This window comes from Schistocerca piceifrons, chromosome 7 (assembly GCF_021461385.2).
Source record: "Schistocerca piceifrons isolate TAMUIC-IGC-003096 chromosome 7, iqSchPice1.1, whole genome shotgun sequence".
Lineage (NCBI taxonomy): Eukaryota > Metazoa > Arthropoda > Insecta > Orthoptera > Acrididae > Schistocerca > Schistocerca piceifrons.
In genome coordinates, this window is record NC_060144.1 from 46999121 (window position 1) to 47023029 (window position 23909).

Sequence of the window (23909 nt, forward strand, 5' to 3'; positions counted from 1 at the left end):
CGGGTTGGGGCGAGGATATAAGGATTTCGAATCAGATGAGTACAGGGTAATATTAACAGCGGCAGAAAATGGTTTAACGGGAGTAGGATTCGTTATGAGCAGGAAGGTAGGGCAGAGAGTAAGTTACTGTGAACAGTTCACTGATTGGCTAGTTCTTATCAGAATCGACAGAAAACCAACACAGACGTCACAAGCCGAATATGAAGAGATATCCATTAGTCAGGAAGAATCAATACGCAAAGAAGTGGGATACGGAAGTACTAAGGAATGACGAGATACGCTTGAAGATCTCTAAGTCTACAGATAGAGCAATAAGGAATAGCTTAGTAGACAGTACAGTTGAAGAGGAATGGACATCTCTAAAAAGGATAATCACAAAAGTTGGAGAGAAAAACGCAGGTGCAAAGAAGGTGACTGCGAAGAAACAATGGGTAAAAGAAGAAATACTTCAATTGATCGATGAAAGAAGTAAATACAAAAATGTTCAGGGAAATTCAGGAATACAGAAATACAAGTCACTGAGACATGAAAGAAATGGGAAGTGCAGGCAACCTAAGACAAAATGACTACATGAAACATGTGAAAAAATTGAAAAAGAAATGGTTGCCGAAAGAATTGATTCAGCATATAGAAAAGTAAAAAAAAAAACCTTCAGTGAAATTAAAAGCAAAGTTGGTAAAATTAAGAGTGCAACGGGAATTCCAATGTTAAATGCAGTGGAGAGATCGTAAAGGTGGAAAGACAGCACTGAAGGCCTCTATGAGGGGAGGATTCGTATAATGTGACAGAAGAAGAAACAGGAGTCGATATAGGGGAGATAGGGGATCCATTATTAGGACAGAACTGAAAAGAGCTCTGCAAGTTTTAAGATCAAATAAGGCAGAAGGGAAGACAACATTCCATCAGAATTTCTGAAATCATTGGGAAAGTGGCAACAAAACGACTAATCACTGTTTGTGTGTAGAATGTATGACTCTGACGACATACCATCTGACTTTGGGAAAAGCATCATCCACACAATTCCTAAGATGGCAAGAGCTGACAAGTGCGAGAATTACCGCACAATTAGCTTAACAGCTCATGCATCCAAGTTGCTGACAAGAATAATATACAGAAAAATTGAAAAGAAAATTGAAAATGAGAGGCAGTTCTGATGTAGCGGTCGATAATGGAAGCAAGAAAAAAGAAAAATCAAAACACGGTCAAAGAATTTTTTTACGTGGAAAAAGCGTTCGACAATGTAAAATGGTGCAAAACTTTCGAAATTCTGAGAAAAACAGGGGTGAGCTATAGGGAGAAACAGGTAAAATACAATATGTAGAAGAGCCAAGAGGGAATACTAAGAGTGGACGCCCAAGAACGAAGTGCTCGTATTAAAAAGCGTGTAAGACAAGAATGATATATTTCGCTCCTACTGTTCAATCTGTACATCGAAGAAGCAATGGTGGAAATTAAAGAAAGGTTCAGGAGTGGAATTAAAATTCAAGGTGATAAGATATCAGTGATACGATTCGCTGATGACATTGCAATCTTGAGTGAAAGTGAAGAAGAATTACATGATCTGCTGATTCGAATGAACAGGCTAATGAGTACAGAACACGAAATGAGAGTAAATAGAAGAAATGCGAAAGCAATGAGAAGTAGCAGAAATGAGAACAGCGAGAAACTTAAGAACATGGACCGTGGGAATACAGGAGCAGAAGAGAATCGAAGCATTTGAGATGTGGTGCTACAGATGAATTTTGAAAATTATGTGGACTGATAAGGAGGTTCTGCGCAGAATCGGAGAGGAATGGAATATGTGGGAAACACTGACCAAGAGAAAAGACCGGATGATAGGACATCTGTTACGATATCAGGGAACGACTTCCACGGTACTAGAGGTAGCAATAGAGGGCAAAAACTTAAGAGAAAGACAGCGTGTTCATTTTTCTCAGAATTTTCATTCTCTAAATCGAATACTAAGGGCAACACCCTACAGATGAGGAAGGCATTGTTTAAACAATTCCTTAACTTACTGTTTAGGCCATAATAAGGAAATCTCAAAAGTGGTACAATTTAGCCAATTCTTCTCCACCTGGATGTAACAATTAGTAGAGTATGGAACGGAACGACCACATAGTGTTAGTCGTATGTAAATCAGGTGGAACATTTCCGTTCACTGGTAATATATACGAAAACGCTATCACTCTACATAGGACATTGACTACGAAACACTTTTACGCCCTGCACTAAATAGGACTAACAAAAGATATTGACCATATACAAAGACGGGTAGCACGAATGGCCACAGGTTTGTTTTACCCATAGTAGGGCGTAATAAAGATGCTGAACAGGAAGAAGCTTGAGGATAATAAACGCAAACAGTCCCGTGAAAGCCTAGTTACATATCGTATTGTGGTCGAAGCTCTTTTCTTTGCCGTGTTTATTTCGTGACATGTGATAAGGAAATGTGGCTCTACCCTGAGCAAACACAATTTTTCTTGTTTAAAGACCCGCACATGTTGAGCAGAAGTTTCTCCGTCTTCTGTGGCTTTTATTTATTATCTTATTATTACATACTGCTATTTGGTAGTTGCGGCACGGCTACAATTATTGCCTTCCAGTGTGTCTTTTTTTTTATTTTTTTTTTATTTTTTTTTTTTTTTTAGATCTCGCGTATTTGTGCTTTAATAGGGTGTTTGAGTGGAAGTTCATAACAGCAAACAGACAAACGGTGTGCATTAGGAAGCTTCACGAAAACATTCTCCAAAAGCACGAAAAAGCGACATCTACAAAACATGTCACACAGGAAGGCAATAATTGTAGCTGTGCTGAAAATACAGTATGTGATAAAAAGCATCCGGACACCTGGCTGAAAATGATTTACAAGTTTGTGGCGCCCTCCATCGGTAATGCTGGAATTCAATATGGTGGGCCGGCCGGGGTGACCAAGCGGTTCTAGGCGCTTCAGTCCGGAACCGCACGACCACTACGGTTGCAGGTTCGAATCCTGCCTCGGGCGTGGATGTGTGTGATGTCCTTAGGTTAGTTAGGTTTAAGTAGTTCTAAGTTCTAGGGGACTGATGACCTCAGCTGTTAAGTCCCATAGCACTCAGAGCCATTTGATCCACGTTTTTATTCTGTCCAATTGTCCTTGTTTGCGCTCCTTACACCAAGCGAGGCATCGTTTGGTATTTACCGGCGTGATGTGTGGCTTTTGAGCAGCCGCTCAAATCCAAGTTATCTTACCTCCCGCATGTCATAGTACTTGCAGTGAATCCTGATGCAGTTTGGAATTCCTATGTGATGGTATGGATAGATGTCTGTCTATTACATATTACGACGCTTTTCAACTGTCGGCGGTCTGTCAGTCAACAGACGAGGTCGTCCTGTAGGCTTTTGTGCTGTACGTGTTTCCACTTCACTATCACATCGGAAAGAGTGGACCTAGGGATGTTTAGGAGTGTGGAAATCTCGCGTACAGACGTATGTCACAAGTGCCACCCAATCATCTAACCACATTCGAAGTCCGTGAGTTCTACTGAGCGCCCCATTCTTCTCTCACGATGTCTAATGACTATTGACGGCGCTGATACGGAATACCTGGCAGTAGGTGGCAGCACAGTGCACCTAATATGAAAAACGTATGTTTTTGGGGATGTCCGGATACTTTTGATCACGTAGTGTACCAAACAGACTTGTGAACACTAGTTTGTAATAATAAGATAATACAAAAAAGCCGCTGAAGATAGTAGTGGGTAGTAAAAAATGAAAAATTGTGTTTGCCCAAGGCATAAGAACATTATCGTATTATCCATTTACAAAGTTTCAAGACCAAGCTTTTATCGAGAAACCTAGGAACATACAGTATCCATATCCGAAAGGGGCGGAAAGAAGCGCTAACAGCTGGTGCAATGGTGGAGAAATAAATAGATGTGAATTTAAATTAAGTGTTCAAAGATACATTAACTTTGTTGAGAAACTCATTAATTAGTCACCGCAGCGTGAAACATCTCCACACAATACGGTATTAGTGGGGACCTTTAAAACGTTGCTGAAAGTTTGTGCAACTTTTCAAACAATTAGTAAAGCAAACACTGTCTTCCGCCTTGTTTCACAAATTTTAGTATGGTTACGGCAGAACCTATGACTCAGGTTATAAGCCCTCTTTCAAGTACATTACTGATTCAGTAATTTTGATTTTTTCCGTGTTTGTTTGGTTGGTTTATAATGCTTCACTAATAACTCACAGTTGATTCTATTAAAATGATGCTGTTGTTGTAGTCTTCAGTGCAAGGACTGGTTTGATGTTTGATGCAACTCTCCATGCTACTCTATTCTGTGCAAGCCTCTTCATCTCCGAGCAACTACTGCAACCCACAGCCTTATGAATCTGCTTAGTGTATTCATCTCTTGGTCTTCCCCTACGATTTTTACCGTCCTCGCTTCCCTCCAATACTAAATTGGTGATCCCTTGATGCCTCAGAATGTGTCCTACCGCTGATCCCTTCACGTTGCACCACATATTTGTCTTCTCCCCAATTCTATTCAGTACCTCCGCATTAGTTACGTGATATACCCTTCTAATCTTCATGTAGCACCACATTTCAAAAACTTCTTGTCTAAACTGTTTATCGTCCAAGTTTCACTTCCATACATGTCTACACTCCATACAAATATTCTCAGAAAGGACTTCCAGGCACTTAATCTATACTCGATGTTAACAAGTTTCTCTTCTTCAGAAACGCTTTTCTTGCCATTGGCCGTCTACATTTTGTATCCTCCCTACTTCCACCATCATCAGTTATGTTGCTTCCCAAATTAAAAAAAAACCTCATTCACTACTTTAAGTGCCTCATTTGCTAAACTAATTCCCTCAGTATCACCTGCGTTAATTCGACTACAGTCTATTATTCTGGTTTTGCCTTTGTTGGTGTTCATCTTATATCCTCCTTTCAAGATACTGCCCATTTCGTTCAACTGCTCTTCCAAGTACTGTGCTGTCTCTGACACAATAGCAATGTCATCGGCAAACCTCAAAGTTTTTTTTTCTTCTCCCTCGACTTTAATTTCTACTCCAAAGTTTTCTTTTGTTTCCTTTACTGCTTTCTCAGTATACAGATTGAACAGCATCGGGGAGAGGCTACAACACTGTCTCACTCCCTTCTCAACCACTGCTTCCCTTTCATGTCCCTCGACTCTTATAACTGCCATATGCTTTCTTACAAATTGTAAATAGCCTTCCGCTCCCTGTATTTGACCCCTGCTACCTTCAGAATTTGAAAGAAAGTACTCCAGTCAACATTGTCGAAAGCTTTCTCTAAGTCTTCAAATGCTAGAAACGTAGCTTTGCCTTTCCTTAACTTGTCTTCTATGAGAAGTCCTGTGGTCAGTGTTGCCTCTCGTTTTCCTACAATTCTTCCGAATACAAACTGATCTTCCCTGAGGTCGGCTTCTACGAGTTTTTCCATTCTTCTGTAATGGATTCGTGTTAATATTTTGTTACCGTGACTTATTAAACTGATATTCGATAATTTTCACACCTGTTCAAAGAGATTTCGGGCTTGCAGCCGGTCGAAATAAACTTCATTGCACGATATTTCGGCTGGACAACTGCCAGCCAAGTGACCCGGACGAGGACTGACGAAGGCTTTTTTTTTCTTTATTGTTATTTTAAAACCTTGTACAAAAGTTAGGCCGGCAGCGGCCTCTCTACGCCGCTCTTCGGCCGTAGAAAACCAGAGAACAGATAACATTTAGACTGATACACAGAAAATATGAATATGAAAAAACAGGTGACACACATAATGATAATAACGAAGACATTCGAACTGAAGACACTGAATTTCATAAGAAAGTGCAACCGCACACGAAGGCACAACGAGTATACTGTCGAACGATGGAGGACACTGAAGAGACACAAGTTCACTGGAACGAAGAAACACTGCACAGAAAACACTGACGAGGATCTTAGACGCACTGCACACACTATTGCACGAAAAATTGGGGGGGGGGGAGGGGTGCCACAGGGAATAGGGGAGGGTAGGATGGAGGTGGGGAGGACGCCAGTGGGAGAGAAGAAGAGAGGGGGAGGAGAGAGGGTAGGGTTGGGTGTGGAATCCTTGGGGGGGGGGGGGGGAGGAGCGGAAGAGAGGAGGGGGAAGGAATTTAGGAGGGAGAGAAGGGAAAGAGGGAGCCCTGGAGGAAAAACTCATGAGGTGGAAGGGAAGCATCAAATCTCCAACCTTGTCTTTATTTGACAAAACTGCATAGTAGTGGTTGCTCCTGTGTGTTCCAGTGTGGTATTATTCCAGGAAACGTTGAGCTTTCGCTTCGCTGGCCGAGATCGAAAGTGGAAAGTTACTTGACCCTTCGTAGGGTTCGGCTCAAGGGAATTATTCTGACAAGGCATTGAGTGCTTTCTCGATCTTCTGGCCTATCTCCTCGAAAGTCCTCCTTTGATCTGCGATTTCCAAGTCATCTGCATAAACAAGACGTTTACATTTTATTTAGTGTCAAAAACCATGTAAATCGCCAAGCAAAACGCTTCGGCAAACTTTGTGACGCTAAAAAGTACTTATGCGAACGCCAGAACATTTAATTTTTAGAAATCTCGGACAGGCAGTAGCAGCGATTGTTGAACTGCTCCATGTATGAGAGAAACATAAAAATGTAAGTTCCGTATTCATTGTATTTTTTTAATGTCTATTAGTTTAACGTCCTTGTTCCCTGAGAACATATTGATGCTTCACTTTACAGAAAATCTCTGCTTATTTTTTTCTTTAAACCCACCATGATTTTTCAATGTATGTAAGCTTTGTTACAGGTTCGCTCTTCATCGCGGTATCTCGATTGTATTCGGGAGGACATAAATGTGTTCAATTTCCATTCTGATAACTTTTTACAAAATTTCACTGTTTTGCATTCATTTCCATTTATTTCCATTATTCAGATAGCTCCCTTAGGTATTTTCATCGAAGATTCTGATTGCATGAAGGCAATCCAGGTCAAAGGTCAGTCACGAAACTACCTTCGCGCAATCAAACCTTACGTCTCACGAACACAATCGAGAACCGACGCATCGGCGATCATCGATAATTTTTTCTGTTTTTCCAAGTCTTACCAAAAACGACAAAGCAGAACTGCCGTGAGTACGCAATCTAGTGTTATAGGTTGCATTCTTTATCTTGTCGGATAACATTGCCAGACATTATCATCATTACTGTTATATTTGATTCAATGTGTGTGAATAGCAAAATCTATTACACTAGAAGGAATACTATATCCGCATACGAGTCACATATAAACTGCAACGAAGCTAGGTGCAACCTTGATACCACTCGGTTAACACTGAGTGTGACAAGGCAAATGGATGATCTCAGCCATCAATCGAAAGAAGAAAGAACACAGATGGAACAACAGAACAGGACGACATATCCACCAGTCGCCCGTCAGAGTTCATCACGCTGTCCAATAGCGAATCCGAGAGTGGGGGATCAGTACTGGCTCCAACTGAATCTCTGATCTAGTTTGCACGTTCCGGCTGTACACGTGGTATATTATCGCTGCTGCGAGGCACAATAGCCTCTGTAGTCGGCGGCGTAAGCAGATCTTCTAGCTCTTTCGTAGCAATATGTGACTTCGCGAGGTCAGATGCCTGCCTCACAGGAGTGTCACTGTACAATGCATGCCAACTGCCTACAGGAGGGCAATCAGAATGGATCTCAGAGACAGCGGGAGACAGCTCTGGGATAACAATTTCCGCAGCAGGAGTCACAATAGGCGACAAATCACGGATATTGTCAACGGTACTTGTGGTGGAGGCTACAAAGGAGAAGACTCTGACACACTTGCTCCAGGGCAGCTAAGTACTTGCTCCAGGGCAGCTAAATAATAGCAGGAAAGGGCTCAGGCGTTGCTTGCAACGGTGGAAAATCACCCGCAGTGATAGTGGAAACTATCGGATGATACCAGAAACGAGGGAAAATGTAGCCCCAAGGTTGGGGCGGGGGGGTGGGGGGTGGGGGGGTGGAAGAGGTCAGAAACCGTTTACTTACGGCGTTATTCCAAGGAAGACCGTAAAATAAAAACGCTCCGCTGGCAGTTGGTTCAAAGATGTCTTCTTTCATTGCACGCAAGACACGTAATGTACGTTACGTAACATGAATACGATAACCACAAACTTACAAATGAGACGGAATTTTCTTTTTGTTTTTCATTTCCACTGGACGTATGTCACTATAATATTGTAGCTTGTGTTGGTTCAAAATGGCTCAAATGACTCTAAGCACTATGGGACTTAACATCTGAGGTCATCAGTCCCCTATACTTAGAACTACTTAAATCTAACCCAAGCACATCACACACGTCCACGTCCGAAGCAGGATTGGAACCTGCTACCGTAGCAGCAGCGCGGTTCCAGACTGAAGCGCCTAGAACCGCTCGGCTACAGCGGCCGGCTAGCTTATGTTGACTTGAGCAACATTCACAGCTAATATCTCTCACGTCACCCTACTGTGCCAAAAGTTCCTTAATAAAACGATGTGCGCCCTAGGTCACGCTTTCTGCCAATTCAAGACACTTGTTTTCTCGTCTTCCAACCGCTTTCGGTAGGTGGCAGTATAATCCTTCTCGCGACTTAACTTTAATTCATCATAACTCCGGCAATTTGTGTGAAATATTTGTAAATTATATAAAAAAACCTCCCTCATGAATCAGCGTATCTATAAGTGAAAACTGGATCATAATCCTTGCGCCATTTCCTGAGATTAGCTTACACGTACAGACAGACGCGAGGAGGCGACTCGAATTTATATACAGAAGAGGACAAGAGGCGTATTCACAGCAACGCTTGGAGTCTCTTTAACTCACAATGACGAAGCGCTAGAGGCTACCCCTCTAGATTTGGGATCTGTTTAGTTAAAACCACTCTGTTATCGCATCGGACTGTCACCGCTGCCGTTACACACACCCAGCAGTGTAAACAAAATCGTCGCTGAGTCGTCAGGTTCTGTCGCGGACGGATGCTACCTCCATCGCCGGACAGCTACACGACGACGAAGGGTTCAGAATGAGGACACCGCCGCCCGGAACTGCTGCCACAATAACTACAGCCGCAATCTCCAAGACGTCATCTGCTACCTGGACAACAACATTGGCAGCAAATATGCGTCGAACGCTCGCAGGGCCTTTTGACAACACTCCAGCACCACCAACGGTCGCCAAGGACAGCACCATCACCATCAGCTATCGCAGCGTCATCAGCCGCAGTGTCATCAATTCGCTGTTATCTATCCATTTAACATACTGTTCGTGTATGTTGTAATTTGCCACTAGTGGGAACGGTTACAAACGCAGATAAAGCATATCGAACGTTAACTCTGACACTGTGTTTAAAGAAGAAGAAGAAAACACGGCGCTGGTCCAACGAATGGTTTACGATGAGGGGGTAATATACACATGAAAACCCGTTAAAGGGAATGTCACACTTGAAACCTGATGATTACATAGACTTTTTTCGAACACCCAGTGAAACTTTTAATAACTTGTTTAGAGTTACTGCGCCATCACACTGAAAAACAAGGCACACATATACGAAAATTTATTCCCTACTACTTGGTCCTCAAATGACAGTTTATGGAAGTACCACAATTTGGGAACATATAGCTTACATCTTCGACTTTTTTCAATTTAATTGCACTCTCGTTTGTATGTTGTGTGCTTGGACTATTAATTTTCTTCTCAACCTCTTCCTGCGTATTATACGGTTGGGAACGATGCGACACCTCGATAATTCTGATAATTCTCAGTGCTATTTTGTAGATTCCATAGTTGTAAAAGCTCGAGACACACTGAAACTATTTTTGACTAAACATATGGGCTAAACATCAACATAAACAACATCCCACAGTTACTAAATTTTCCGTCAATCAATATTTCTCTCAAACACGCTCTATGTTTGACAAACTCGTCAAATAACACTGTACACATTCAAATATTTGGCAGACATACCAAAGATTGACCAACTGTCTGATCATGTACGGGGACCTAAGAAGTCCGAATGATTGTTATTCAAACCCTGTATTCTTCAGAGGAGTGGAAACATGGACAATAAGGCAACAATGAAACAGATTCAGGCATTCGAAATGCGGCTGTATTGCTGAGTGTCTTGTACACAAAAAATTGCCAAAGATGTTCTTGGGCGAAAAAGTAATGATAGATGCAATATTTTAAAACTGATAATGGAACAAAAAGCTGGAAGGAAAGGATGAACATCATGGCTATACAATTTGAGACAGTGGTTTGCGTACATTTCCCTACAATTTTTTAGACCCGCAAGGTCAAAAACAGTACTAGCCAGAACGATAGCCAACCTTCGAAGAGAGGCGACACTCTGGGAGAAAGAAGAAGACTGATGCCGTTCTTCAAGTATTACATCATTGAGAAATTAGTTCTTCCGAACAGTGTTACGATTCAGGTTACTGAGTTACGTTGTCCAGTCAAGTTTTTGTCGTTACGGAGAGAGATCGTAGGGTCATGAATCCAACAGCTAATAAATAAATAAATAAGAATGAAACGTCTTTTATGGTTGCACACCGATACTGTACCGTAACTGAAATGCTTTTTGTGTCCGATAGCCATTATTAACAATCAAAAATGGTATGCAGATTATTTCAGAGGAGATCATGAGGGTACAATATGATTAGAGAAATGCGAAGTATTTTAGAAATTTAGACACAAATGTCTGTTCCCTCACCTCCTTCAGCATGAAACACGCACGGCTCTTCCACTAAGACGTATATTATCTGTTCCTGGAAACGTGCAAAGGGCTGCAAAAGCCTAGTACGGAATCTCAGGGTACGATCACCTGCCTCTACTGATTTTACTTCAGTCTACGTTAGTAACGCTGTTATCGTTCAGTGCTTGAGTTGAGTGGCACGCTGAAATTCAGCCTACAGTATAAAAATCCCATGTTCTATTTTGATTCGCAAGCTCTACCACAAACATGTCATACACTAGTTTATAAATTGAGGAATAAGTTACTTGTTCGTTTCCGTTACATCGAATAGCAGCCATATTGCCACATATCGCATGCTATTCATCACATCGCATGAGAATTCCACGCGATAAGAGATCAATCGCGTGACCTGATATTTTACACACTTGCGACCTCCGCGCTGCGATGTGCCCTTCGTGTGTGGCCCCTTTACGACATTGGCCTTACATTCTGATGGAGCAGGGTTCAAATCCCTGCCCGACTGCGGAGAATTAACTTCTCCTTATTTTCCCCAATTCAGCTATGACGATTGCCAGGAAGATTCCTTTGAGACGGTGCAGACGATTTCTTTCCAATCTTGAGATTCGCCATTGATGACTTTGTCGTCGCTGTGACCTTAAAGCCTAATCTTCCTTCTTTCGTTTAGGCTGTTAGTAAAGACAGCGGCCTCAAATTGACCGACTGTCCGCGGTAATTCGAATGTATACGAGGAGAACATCAACAGCGCTTTCGCAAAAAAGCATTATTGTCGCTCCTTAAAAAGAGCAAAATTGTCGTGTTCCATCCTTCCCTATCCAAATAAATAATTACTCCTGAAACAGCGAAGATGTCCGATCTTTCCTGTGCTTCCCCACCACTCACCCGCAGCAAAGCTGCAGCACAAGAGGCGGTAATGCCGGCTACTCCCGCCATCATTTCCGTCCCGCTGTCCACCTTCCAGGAGCAGGTTGCCCTGAAGGACCAGCAGATCGCGGAACAGCTGGAGCTGATCGCAGAGCTGATGGGCAGCGAAAACACACGAACAGAAACACCCACACCACACACACAGGCACCTGCTGAACAACAGAAGGACATGCCCCCTATTTCACCTCTGGCGGCCCAGGCACCGACGGAACCGGATCCAGAGCCGACAGAGGACACAACAAACACTGATGAAGACGGGCCGTGGCAGCAGGTCGGCCCAAGGCGCAAACAGCAGCCAACTACACAAACAAGTGAGCCCACAAACTCACGAGGCAACGGCCAAGCGCTGCTGCCAACACCATCCACGCCGCGAACAAACAATAACAACACAGGGACCAACACAAACAACCCTGCGACTGCAGCAACCACAAACATACACGCAGCTACGCAGAACACTAACAACACCGCGACTGGCTTCCCACCGGTCATCATTCACAACTATGGAGACCTAAGTCTCCTGAACAGAGAATTTAACAATAAGCACAGCCCCACAACACACTACTCCAAGCTCACCGGGGAACACGCCGCACTGTACGTGGCGAACAAGGCAGACTACACGAATCTACTGGACTTTCTCAAAGAAAGGAAGGTAGAACACTTCACGTACAGGACAGTCTTGGAAAAAACACAACAGTACGTGATTAAGGGGATAGACTCACGAACCCCGACCGACACGGTACACAACGAAATCTCTGCTCTCGGGTGGGAGTGCATTCGGGTAAACCGGATGTCAGAGTTCGGCACAGCGAGACCGTCACATAACTACACGGCGGAGCTGGCCGACACGGCCAAATCCCGCGACCTGCTGAAGTTAAAATTATTTCTTCACATGGTCGTTAATGTAGAGGTGTACAACACGCCGCGCAACCCCCAACAATGCCACAACTGCCAGCGCTATGCGCACGCGGGTATCAGATGCGGTCTCACACCCCGCTGCCGCATTTGCGCCGGCGGTCACACAACCCAACGCTGCAAACTCCCCAATACAGCACCTCGCAAGTGCGCCAACTGTGGTGCTGCCCATCCGGCAAACTACAGAGGGTGCATTGCATACAAAGCAGCTCTGAGGCGCAAAATCGCCAAACATGCGAAACCAACCGCCATCACAGTTCCAAAACCGCCCCCGCGCCCAGTAAGAAGTGGATTATCCTTCGCTGGAGCGGTCGCTGGCAGCCCCAGCAGCGCGGGACGGTCAGAGGAGCCCCAGAGCTCAGAACACGCTCAGCAAACACCCCCAGCAACAGGCACACAACAGACATGCACAACAAATGACACCACACCCGCACCGGGCACACCACACGAAACAAGCAACAACACCACCCTACCCCCTGAGATCGCGAACTGCAGCCCACCACAGGCTACAGAAAACGCACACACACAGGGACAACCACAGCGCCAGAGGAGGAGGAGAAGGAGAAACAGCCGCAGCACGAGGAACACGACCGCACCACAACAAGTACACAGTCAACAGAACACCAACACCCACGAACACATCCCGGACACCAACTCAACAACCCACATAACACACCCACTCACCTCAGAAAATACACAGGCGCCCACAACTGCCACACGAACAACCGACTCGCAGGCCAGCCCTCACCAAACGCCAACACTGGAACAAGCGGCCGCTAACACGACCAACAACTCCCAGGCCGACATGACCAACATCACAACAACATTCCAGAGAATAATGGAAACATTATTCCCCGGACGCACGACCACCGAAATAGTCACGAAGATTATGGGGTGTGTCTCACAACTCTTTATGCAGTTCATGTCGGGTACGCTCAACTGGACTAGCTTCCAAGCCACTATCACACCGCTCTTTACACTACTACATGGATAATACACCACACCAGCCCCGAAACGCAGACTTAAACACAGTCACACAGATCCTGTTTTGGAATGCCAACGGGATCGCAAACGAAAAAGCCGAGATGGCCGCGTTCATGGAGCGAAAGGGTATCCGAATCGCTCTTGTGAACGAAACACTGCTTACGCCTCGCAAACAACTAAACCTCCCAGGTTATTGCGTCTATCGTACCGACCGAGCGGATGGCAGGAGGGGAGGCGGCACGGCAATCATTATACACAGAGACATAGACCACACGAACATCGAGCTCCCAGCACTTGAAAGACTGGAGGCTACGGCCGTTAGGGTCAAGTTCAACGGAGCCAACACCACACTGGTATCGCTATACAACCCTCCTAAAAACATAGTAACACGCGATATCAGCACAGTACTCAACATGGCACCGCGGGTAATAGCCGCTGGAGACCTCAACGCAAAACACCCCGATTGGAACTCACGAATACGAACCTCCAACGGCAAGAAACTGTACGAACACGCACTAGGCCGAAACTACATTATACTTGGGCCGGACGTTCCCACGTTCGTGCCTACACAGGCCCGACATAGGCCAGACGTGTTAGACATAGCCCTCATAAAGGGCATCACATGCACACTCAACCTAACGGTTGAAAACGATCTGGACTCAGACCACATGCCTGTAATACTGCACATGGAAGAGACACTGCAGGACATTGAACCACGCAGGATGCTTAACTACAAACGTGCGAACTGGACACTGTTCAAGGAAACGCTTGATAGTCGCATTCCTGACACCCACGAAATTAACAACACACAGCAAATCGATGAGGCTGTGGAGGCTCTCACAACTGCCGTCCAAGACGCAATGACTGACGCCATTCCATTTACAACACCAAGACAACACTCGACGGCCCTGCCCCAGGAAATCCTGGGCCTTATCTCAATGAGGAACCGCCTCAGGAGATACTGGCAGCGTACCAGGCGCCCGTTCTATAAACTGCACGTCAACAGACTCCAGGGCATAATACGGAATAAAATCCAAACATTCAGAAACGAACAATGGGGACAGAGACTCGCTCGGCTGGATACCACACGTCCTGGCGTGTGGCAGCTGGCCAGACACTTCACCAGGGAGAAACATTACATTCCCACGTTACAAGGACCAGACGGCCCAGCCTACTCCGCGACGGAGAAGGCAGAGCTTATGGCCACGACACTTGCAGCGTCCTTCATGCCGAATCTGGTTCCTTCAGACCCAGCATTCACACTTGAAACGGACCAGGAGGTTACACGACTTGTAGCCCAGCCCTCGCGCGACGTAATCAGACGTGCTAGCACAAATGAAGTCACATGGGCTATCAAGCACACCAACGCTAGAAAAGCCCCTGGGCCTGATGGCTTTCAAAACCGTGTCCTCCAGGAGTTCACGGATAAAGCCGTAGAATACCTCACACACCTAACGAATGCCATCCTGACACACCAACACTTCCCTGACTTTTGGAAGGCGGCCAAGGTCCTGATGTTCAGGAAGCCAGGGAAAGACCACTCCCTCCCACAAAATTACCGACCCATCAGTCTGCTGTGCTCGCTCAGCAAGATTGTTGAGAAGGTAATACTAAAACGTATCACTAGGCATTGCATCGCCAACGACACCCTAAGACCGGAGCAATTCGGCTTTAGGAATCACCACTCGACAACACAACAACTCCTCCGCGTAGTCGAACATATAACACACGGCTAAAACATGAACAAAGCCACAGGGGCCGTGTTCCTAGACATCGAAAAGGCTTTCGATCGTCTCTGGCACAACGGACTCATACGCAAACTAAGCGAAGCTGGTTTCCCAGACGGACTCGTACGTCTCATACACTCATATCTCACGAACAGATGTTTCAACACTAACGTGCAGGATAAACAATCAACACAACACGGTATCCAAGCTGGAGTACCCCAAGGAAGCATTCTGGGGCCCATCTTGTTTAACCTGTACATTAATGACTACCCAGCGACACGAAACACGACGTTAGCCGTCTACGCGGATGACACAGCCATCCTCGCGCAAGACTGGAAACCGTCAAACATCAACTCACGAATACAGACAGCACTCAGAACAGCTGAGCCTTGGCTGGAGCGATGGCGTATTAAAGTAAACGTCGACAAGTGCGAAGCAGTTCTGTTCACACGCAGACCGAAACTACTGCGCAAACACCAACACTGTAGACCGATAACACTACATACACGCCCAATACGTTTCCGAGAGAAAGTCAGATACCTTGGTGTCTGGCTGGACCGGAAACTTACATGGGGGGACCACATCGAATACGTTGCCAACCGAGCGCACGCGAGGCTCAAACAGCTCTACCCAATGCTCAACAGGGAAAGCACACTGAATAGGAGGGTGTCGAGGTCCTTATACACTACACTGATTAGACCTCTGATGACGTACGCAGCTCCCGTCTGGGGATATGCAGCTCCCACACGACTGCGCCGCCTGCAGATCATACAGAACAAAGTGCTACGAATCATTAGCAATGCTCCACGCTACACACGCACCGTGGATCTTCACCATGAATATCGCCTTGATACCCTCAAGGAAGTATTCAAGAAACACGCTACACGACTATACAGGAACTCGAGACACTCGAACAATCCTTTCATCCTCACTCTGGGAAACTACGATCACAACCACAGGTGGAAACACAAGCGACCAAAGACACTGCTAGCTAGGGCATAACCACCTATGGTAAACTAACATACGCAAACAGCGACAAACGTCGGTAAGCCCCTGCATATCAGCAATACTGACTGGCAACTACCAGCTGTTATTGGAGCCGACCAACAGGCCACAGCAGGGACACCGACGAGCTCGCCCACAGACGCACGAACAATCTCCCAACACTCCCTCACACTGTGCCTCCGGTATATGACCTATCGGACACAAGACCGATAACAAACATAACTGTTGCAGGTTGCAGGACGCTGAACGAGGACTCTGTACCAGCACCCAGCGCCAGCCGCCGAGCAGCACAAACGCACAACGTCAAGGTATCGACATGCATGATACCCACTACTAACAAAGCCTATCCTTGCACAACCTATCGCAGGCAGCAAGACAACCGCTACTGCTCTTGCCGCCCGACCTAACTTTCGCAGAGGTTTTTTTCCCTTGGCTCTTGCCTTGGCACTTTTTTTCCTCTGCCCTTCAAACCGCTACCCTTCGTCAGATTTCGACCAATCTATCTCCAGATGAGCGCGTATTAATGGTTAATCCTAACCAGACGTACGCAAACATCGCAGTACCCACATCCTGCGACACCTCACTTTCGTGAATACTAACCCTTATGCAGAGATGGCAGTAGACCTTTTTGTGTTGGCCATCATGCCGGTGTGGGCGTGGAGGGGCTCCACCTCTTTTTACCAAGAAAAAAAAAATACAAAACTGAAAAAAATGCAGGGACGGATTCCTGACTGAAAACGGAGTAAGAAAGGTCCTACAAGCATGTGTTCGAAACTGCATCGTTGCCACGGTGTTAGACGCTGACGAATGCAAGTTGCTCTCACCACGTGCCCTGTGTTCCTTTTGCGTTGCAGGCTGTGTGACTGACGCAGAGCACTGTAGCAGGGGGATGGTCCGGTGTTAATGTCGGGAACAAACCGATATGATGTTTGTGTACGGCCAAGCAGATGGAAACGGTCGAGAAGCAGCACTGCTATAACAAAGAAGTACCCTCACACACACAAACCACATCACAGAACATTTAAAGCCCTTTTTGGGCATTCGTGTGATCACGGAACCTTTCAGATCGACGAACGTGCAGCCAGGTGGCGGACTGTGCGTATACCAGACTTGGAGGACCGGTTTCTAGAGGATGATAGATCGCCATTGCGGGTGGCCGATAGGTTCTAGGCGCTTCAGTCTGGAACCGCGTGACCGCACCGGTCGCAGGTTCGAATCCTGCATCGGGCATGGATGTGTGTGTCGTCCTTAGGTTACTTAGGTTTAAGTAATTCTAAGTTCTAGGGGACTGATGACGTCAGATGTTAAGTCCCATAGTGCTCAGAGCCATATGAACCATTCTGTGTCCAGAAGGGACGGTGTGCGTGCAATGGCAACACAATCAAATGGTTCATATGGCTCTGAGCACTATGGGACTTAACTTCTGATGTCATCAGTCCCCTAGAACTTAGAACTACATAAACCTAACTAACCCAAGAACATCACACACACCCATGCCCGATGCAGGATTCGAACCTGCGACCGTAGTGGTCGCGCGGTTTCAGACTGTAGCGCCTAGAACCGCTCGGCCACTCCGGCCGGCGTGTTCAGATGTTGCACTGAACACGAGATTCGCAATAAAAGTGGTCGTACAAGAACACGTTCAAAGGGTGTGAAGATAATGTTGTTCTGCATAATATTCCTCCGAATTCGACAATAGTAATGGACAATGTGCCATACCACTCCGACGTGATGGATAAAGCTTCAATAATACTTGGAGGAAAGCGAATGTTTTGCTCTGGGTACAAAGAAATGTTCCATTGGAAAAAGGTAAACACGTGTAAGACTGAGGTAACAGAACTTTTGTACAAGCCAAAAACTCCACGCTGCCACAGATGTGTATATCCCCACACCTATTATTAAAGAAACAAACCCAATTCAATTATTCACCTCTTTTAGATGAGATCACAACCCCAGCATAGAAGCAAAACTTAGGACCCCTGTCCATCGTAGTTAAAAAATATCTTAGCTGATGCATAACTTTAGTTCGGTCATTGTAGTATAATTGGTGAATGTGTAATAATGGATGCAATTTGTTAAAGAATTATTTAAGTGTACATTAAACTATGCATCGATACCTAAGAAGCAGAGATTATCTTTGCCTTGTTATCATGTTTATCTATGTATTATCATCTTTGGGAATCAGTAAAGTACTTAAAAAGGGGCTTATAACCAGAAACATGGGTTGTGCAATAACATTAATAATAATAAGTGGAAGATGGCTAAAAACAGTGTATGTCTAGTTAATTATATATGGAAGTTTCGCATATCACTAATACGGCAAAATACTCTCATCTTTGCGTGGTATCATTTGGCAAAAGCTTGTTTCGGTATCTCTGACCGTTTATGAGATCGGAGGGGTTTATTAATATTTTATTCTGGTTTTTTCACCGCCGCGAGTGTTCGTGACAGAGCTCTATACATACATTCCATTTTCACGACACTGGAGACAGATAGAGATATCGTGTTAAGTTTAAAGAATAATTCAATATGTTATCTAAATTTCATACGCAGCTACATGTGATCTAACACGCACTAAAGGAAAGTTCAAGGCTACCCATGTTTGTCACAAAAAACTCTAGTTTCCTAACATCGAAATATCACAATAACTATGACCATTAAAGTAATGATAGGCAGTTCATCACGAAGCTCACGAATGAAGCTGTGAGGTGTGCGAGAATCAGAGTTTATTCACGAATAGTTTCCTTAATCGTTTGAGAAAGATTGCAGATAGGCCGGCTTCGCGGTCACGCCGTGAAGTTAGCTGGCAACTACGCTACCCACCAGCCGCTGCGTACTGGACTGCCAAATGTCGCCACTAATTTTGAACGCGCTCTACAACGAGACTGTATTCCTTCTACGTGCAACCCACTCACGTAGATGAAGAACCTATCAACTGGTATTTTGTAAGTGTATTTTTACCGATTAATTTGTCGTAACTTTTCACTTAAGGAGAAACTGTTACAAGCAATGTCTCACCGCCCATTTCTCTCGCACAGCGTTCATACGAATGATAGGCCGGCCGCTGTGGCCGAGCGGTTCTAGGCGCTTCAGTCTGGAACCGCGCTGCTGCTACGGTCGCAGGTTCGAATCCTGCCTCGGGAATGGATGTGTGTGATGTCCTTAGGTTAGTTAGGTTCAAGTCTAGGGGACTGATGACCTCAGATGTTAGGTCCCATAGTGCTTAGAGCCATTTGAACCTAACGGTCTCACGGATGAAACGATAACAACATGCCATTGTTGAGATATTGTCGGTATCGCATTGTCGCACGATGCGAATGACAATGGATTATGTTGTTGACATCGGAACACATTAGACCTCAGCTCCTATGTTAATGATGTAGTTAACAATATTATCCATCTTTTAGATGTGAATGCTTATTGCAGTGTAATAGCACCTCGGATAATATTTATTCTGATAAACATGATAAAGGAATTTGTTTAACTCCGAATATGTTCTTACCGAGGTTTCTAAGGAATGGAAACCTCTGAGAAAAAGTTTTTAGAAATTCTTTTAGGAGCACTAATTTTCACCGTGACAGCACCGCTCGTTCTACCTTTTAGTAATAAATGGTTAATTTTCCCGCCGACTGTTAATATTGCCTCCATAGTTCTTAACAAGTCCTGAGATATGTTTACAAAGAAGTACAATATAGAAACACACTGCAGTTGTTAATCCTAACAGAAGTACTTTAGAATTTCGGTTACGCACTAATGCTACCGAAGGCTACAGAAAGCATCCTACAAATGCATTCGGCTAGAAATGACAACAAAACCCAGAGAAAATAGAAACAACATTAGAGAGGAATGCAAAGATGGCGTGGAACGGCACACTGAGCTTGTGTGGCAGTAGCAACGTCTTGGCAAAACGTAAAGTCCCGCATATAACGTACCTGTGTCAGTAAAGTGGAGCAAGCAAGCGATCAGGTCTGCTGTCGGCGAGCGTCGCCAACTGGCATTAGCGGTTCACGCACTCGTGACCTGGCGCTGTGTGACGTGCCTTTCTCCCTCCAACGGCTTCCCCCACCATGCGCACCCACGCCGTATCTCGCGCTCCGACAGAGCACCGTTCAAATTGTACGAGTAAATACAAGTGGTACGCAAACGAGATGCATTGTCTCTCCAGGAGGAATGTGTAACTAGTGACAGAGGACGTCATGGTCGATGCTAAACAAGAAGCAGCGAGAAAGATCATGTGCAGTCATTAATTTCCATCGGCATAAATTGTTTTCATTTGTACATTTGGCATTTAGTAAATCATATAGCCATCATTAAGCAAAAACGTATATACTGTTGAGCCCCTATTACAGGATGCGCCTAAACCGTATATCTGTGCACCAACGCCCCAAGCGTGCATATCTGTAACTACTGGCTGTTTCACGTAGACCTGTTACACCATTCACGCGGGATATACCTGGCGCACATGCGCAGTAGACGGTAACAGCGAGCGAAGCGCAGATAGAACTGTCTGATCGCTTGTAGAATCGTTTGTTCCACTGCTCGAAACACAAGGGGGACTGTGTGACATATTGGAACGTCATTCGTTCAAATTATTTATGTGACCTCAAGGTTCATATTTAATAAGAAATTTGTTTTTTTAGTCATTGTTTATTAAGTAATTGTTATTTTCTTATGTACGTTACTACCGTTCTGAGTTACAGATTCAAAGTTAGTTTTATATCATGACACTTGGTTACAAAAGTATATGTATTTATACAGCATTTTGCACATCGAGGACCCACTTGTTTTTGGAGCTATTGCCCGGAAGTGACAGTAAATCTTCAGATTAGTGCAGAACGACGACGAAAACGAAAAGGCTGAGTTTTTCGAGTTCGGCCTTGGCTGAAAAGAAGGGACGAATGGGGGCGATTATATTCACTGCTTACGAAAGAATTGAGGCGTGAAGATGCGCAAGAATTTCGAAACTTCGTGAGGATGGATATGATCTGTTTCGAGAAGCTGCTGTTTATGATGAGAAGATGGAAGTGACAAGTGTGATACAGTCATGAGGGAGGCTGTCTCACATTCTTGAAAGTAATAATTAAATCATATGTTTTTACGTTTTGTGATCAGATCAGCCCAGATCAAGAACAAAATACCGACAAAAGCCCTGTTAGGTTGCAGGCTGGTTATAACATTACGTTTCCTGGCGACTTTCTCCCTTATCACTCCCAATTTCTCTTTTCTGGCATGCTGAAGTAAGGCAGGAGATGCAATCAAATCAAACACGGGCTTTCGTAAGTGAGGCATTACGATACAATCGAAAATCACGGTGTAACGTTATATGCATATTATGCAGAAAGAAAATATTGCCGACGTACCTTATTATGATACAACGGGTCATACACGCACCTTTCGTCGCTATATGCCTGAATGAATACGCTTAACACCTCTTTGCAGTATTTCATTTCTAGAATATGAAGCAATCGGTGGAGAAAATGCTTTCACAAACAGCTAGTATAGAAGAGTCTACTGGCAAAAAAATTATTTTTAGATTTATGAAACTTACTTACTGAAAAAATGCGGAAAAATCCCCACATGAAAACGTGAAATTAGCCACTAGCCCCCTAACAAAAAAATGGTTCAAATGGCTCTGAGCACTATGGGACTCAACTGCTGTGGTCATAAGTCCCCTAGAACTTAGAACTACTTAAACCTAACTAACCTAAGGACATCACACACATCCATGCCCGAGGCAGGATTCGAACCTGCGACCGTAGCAGTCGCACGGTTCCGGACTGCGCGCCCAGAACCGCGAGACCACCGCGGCCGGCAGCCCCCTAACAATAAGCAAACAAGCAGAAAGCACTACAGTAATCCCCTTCTACGCATGCGCGAGTTATCGTTGCCTAGTCCGCATGCACGGATTGACGGCAGTTTAGAACTGCTTTCTGTTTTGGCGCGTGGATAATGTGTCCGCTAATTTTCGTAGTTTCACCCTTTCTGCCGTTAGATAGCTGTCGCTCTAGACCAGTACCTTTAGCGGCGGATCGTCGTGTAATACCAACTTTATAATATGGAATGTACATGAAATATATACATAAATGTTTTGTCTGACTCGAATCTCACAGTCCCAGCGTTTACATCACATTGTGGGAAATCTCGGATTCTGCTCTAGCTGGTACTATATCTGCAGCCAGTCTTTGTTTTATTAATACTACCGTGAACTTTAGTAATAAACATACTTGTGAAACACGACTGTAACGTCTTCTAGGGTGCTGGTCATATGTAAAAGTAGAAGTTTATTTGTAGTTAGAAGGTCAAATTACGATTTAGTCATTTTCTGGAAATTTCACTCTCTTCGCGAGCTAGTGATGTATTTTGGTATTATCACAAGCAAACACATACAATGACGATGCTGACTGCTGTGAAAGCTTGTTACCGTCCGACAGCTGGAGCGACACTAAACGCACTTAACGGCAACAAAGCATGCCGTCCATTAATTAATGACAGATGCACCGTCACAGTTATGTGTGCTTTTGATTCTTTTTCGTTGTGGTTTACGAAATAAGATATTTTTGCGCCTCAAGCTTTAGTAAAATTTCAAGATACAAGAGTGTTCATAAAATATATATGTTAACAGAGCAATACTTCTTGAACGAAGTAACATAAACTGATAGCACCTCACCTGGCAAGGACGTGTGGTGCCAACACTATATATTTCACGCGTAACAAGAGTATTCACCCCCTATTAGATCTAGCAGATACCTACGGCCCTCGCCTTGTCAGGGCTCCCTTCGACTCCAATCCTCTCCACCCACTTTGTTCGGAACAGTGTCTCTCTTCACTCTTCCCCAATCCCTCCTGCGAACAACCACCCACACAAACTCCCTTCAACGCACTACCTTCAAAAGCCACTTTCTCCTGATACCCTAATTCCTGGCGGCCTACATCCACTCATCTCCCTCATCTATGTATCTATTTTAATCAGTCAACACATCGGCCTTCTGTTTACCTTTTGTAGCTGTTCATCTTTTCTACATATTCATGTGCAACATTTATTTCCATTCATCTGTGTTAATAATTTAATTAATCACCAAATCAATCTTTTATTTTATATTTTAACCTATGCAACTGACGATCTGTCTTTTTATCGTAACATAACGCCGTCCGAATAGGCCTCGAGGCCAACGGTACCGACAGTCGCCGTGTCACCTCAGGCTTCAACGGATGCGGATATGGACGGGAATGTGATCAGCACACCGCCTTCTACATCTGCATCTACATCCGTACTCCGCAAGCCACCAGACGGTGTGTGGCGAAGGGTGCTTTGAGTACCTCTATCTTTTCTCCCTTCTATTCCAGTCTCGTATTGTTCGTGGAAAGAAAGATTGTCGGTATGCCTCTATGCGGGCTCTAATCTCTCTGATTTTATCCTCATTGTCTCTTCGCGAGATGTACGTAGGAAGGAGCAATATACTGCTTGACTCCTAGGTGAAGGTATGTTCTCGAAACTTTAACAAAAGCCCGTACCGAGCTACTGAGCGTCTCTCTTGCAGAGTCTTCCACTGGAGCTCATGTATCATCTCCGTAACGCTTTCACGATTACTAAATGATCATGTAACGAAGCGCGCTGCTCT

The 23909-nt window shown here is 44.7% G+C and overlaps 1 protein-coding gene across 2 annotated transcripts in view; it reads right to left on the reverse strand.

Annotated features, from left to right (window-relative positions):
- Nucleotides 1–20311, reverse strand: part of LOC124804803 (UDP-glucosyltransferase 2-like) — a 126321-nt gene extending 106010 nt beyond the window's left edge. The window contains exon 1 of one of the 2 annotated variants that reach the window (XM_047265140.1): nt 20223–20311. The gene's annotated coding sequence lies outside the window, so the exon portion shown is untranslated. The remainder of the gene's footprint in view (nt 1–20222) is intronic. The other variant, XM_047265141.1, reaches the window with a different exon arrangement.
- Nucleotides 20312–23909: the final 3598 nt, after the last annotated feature.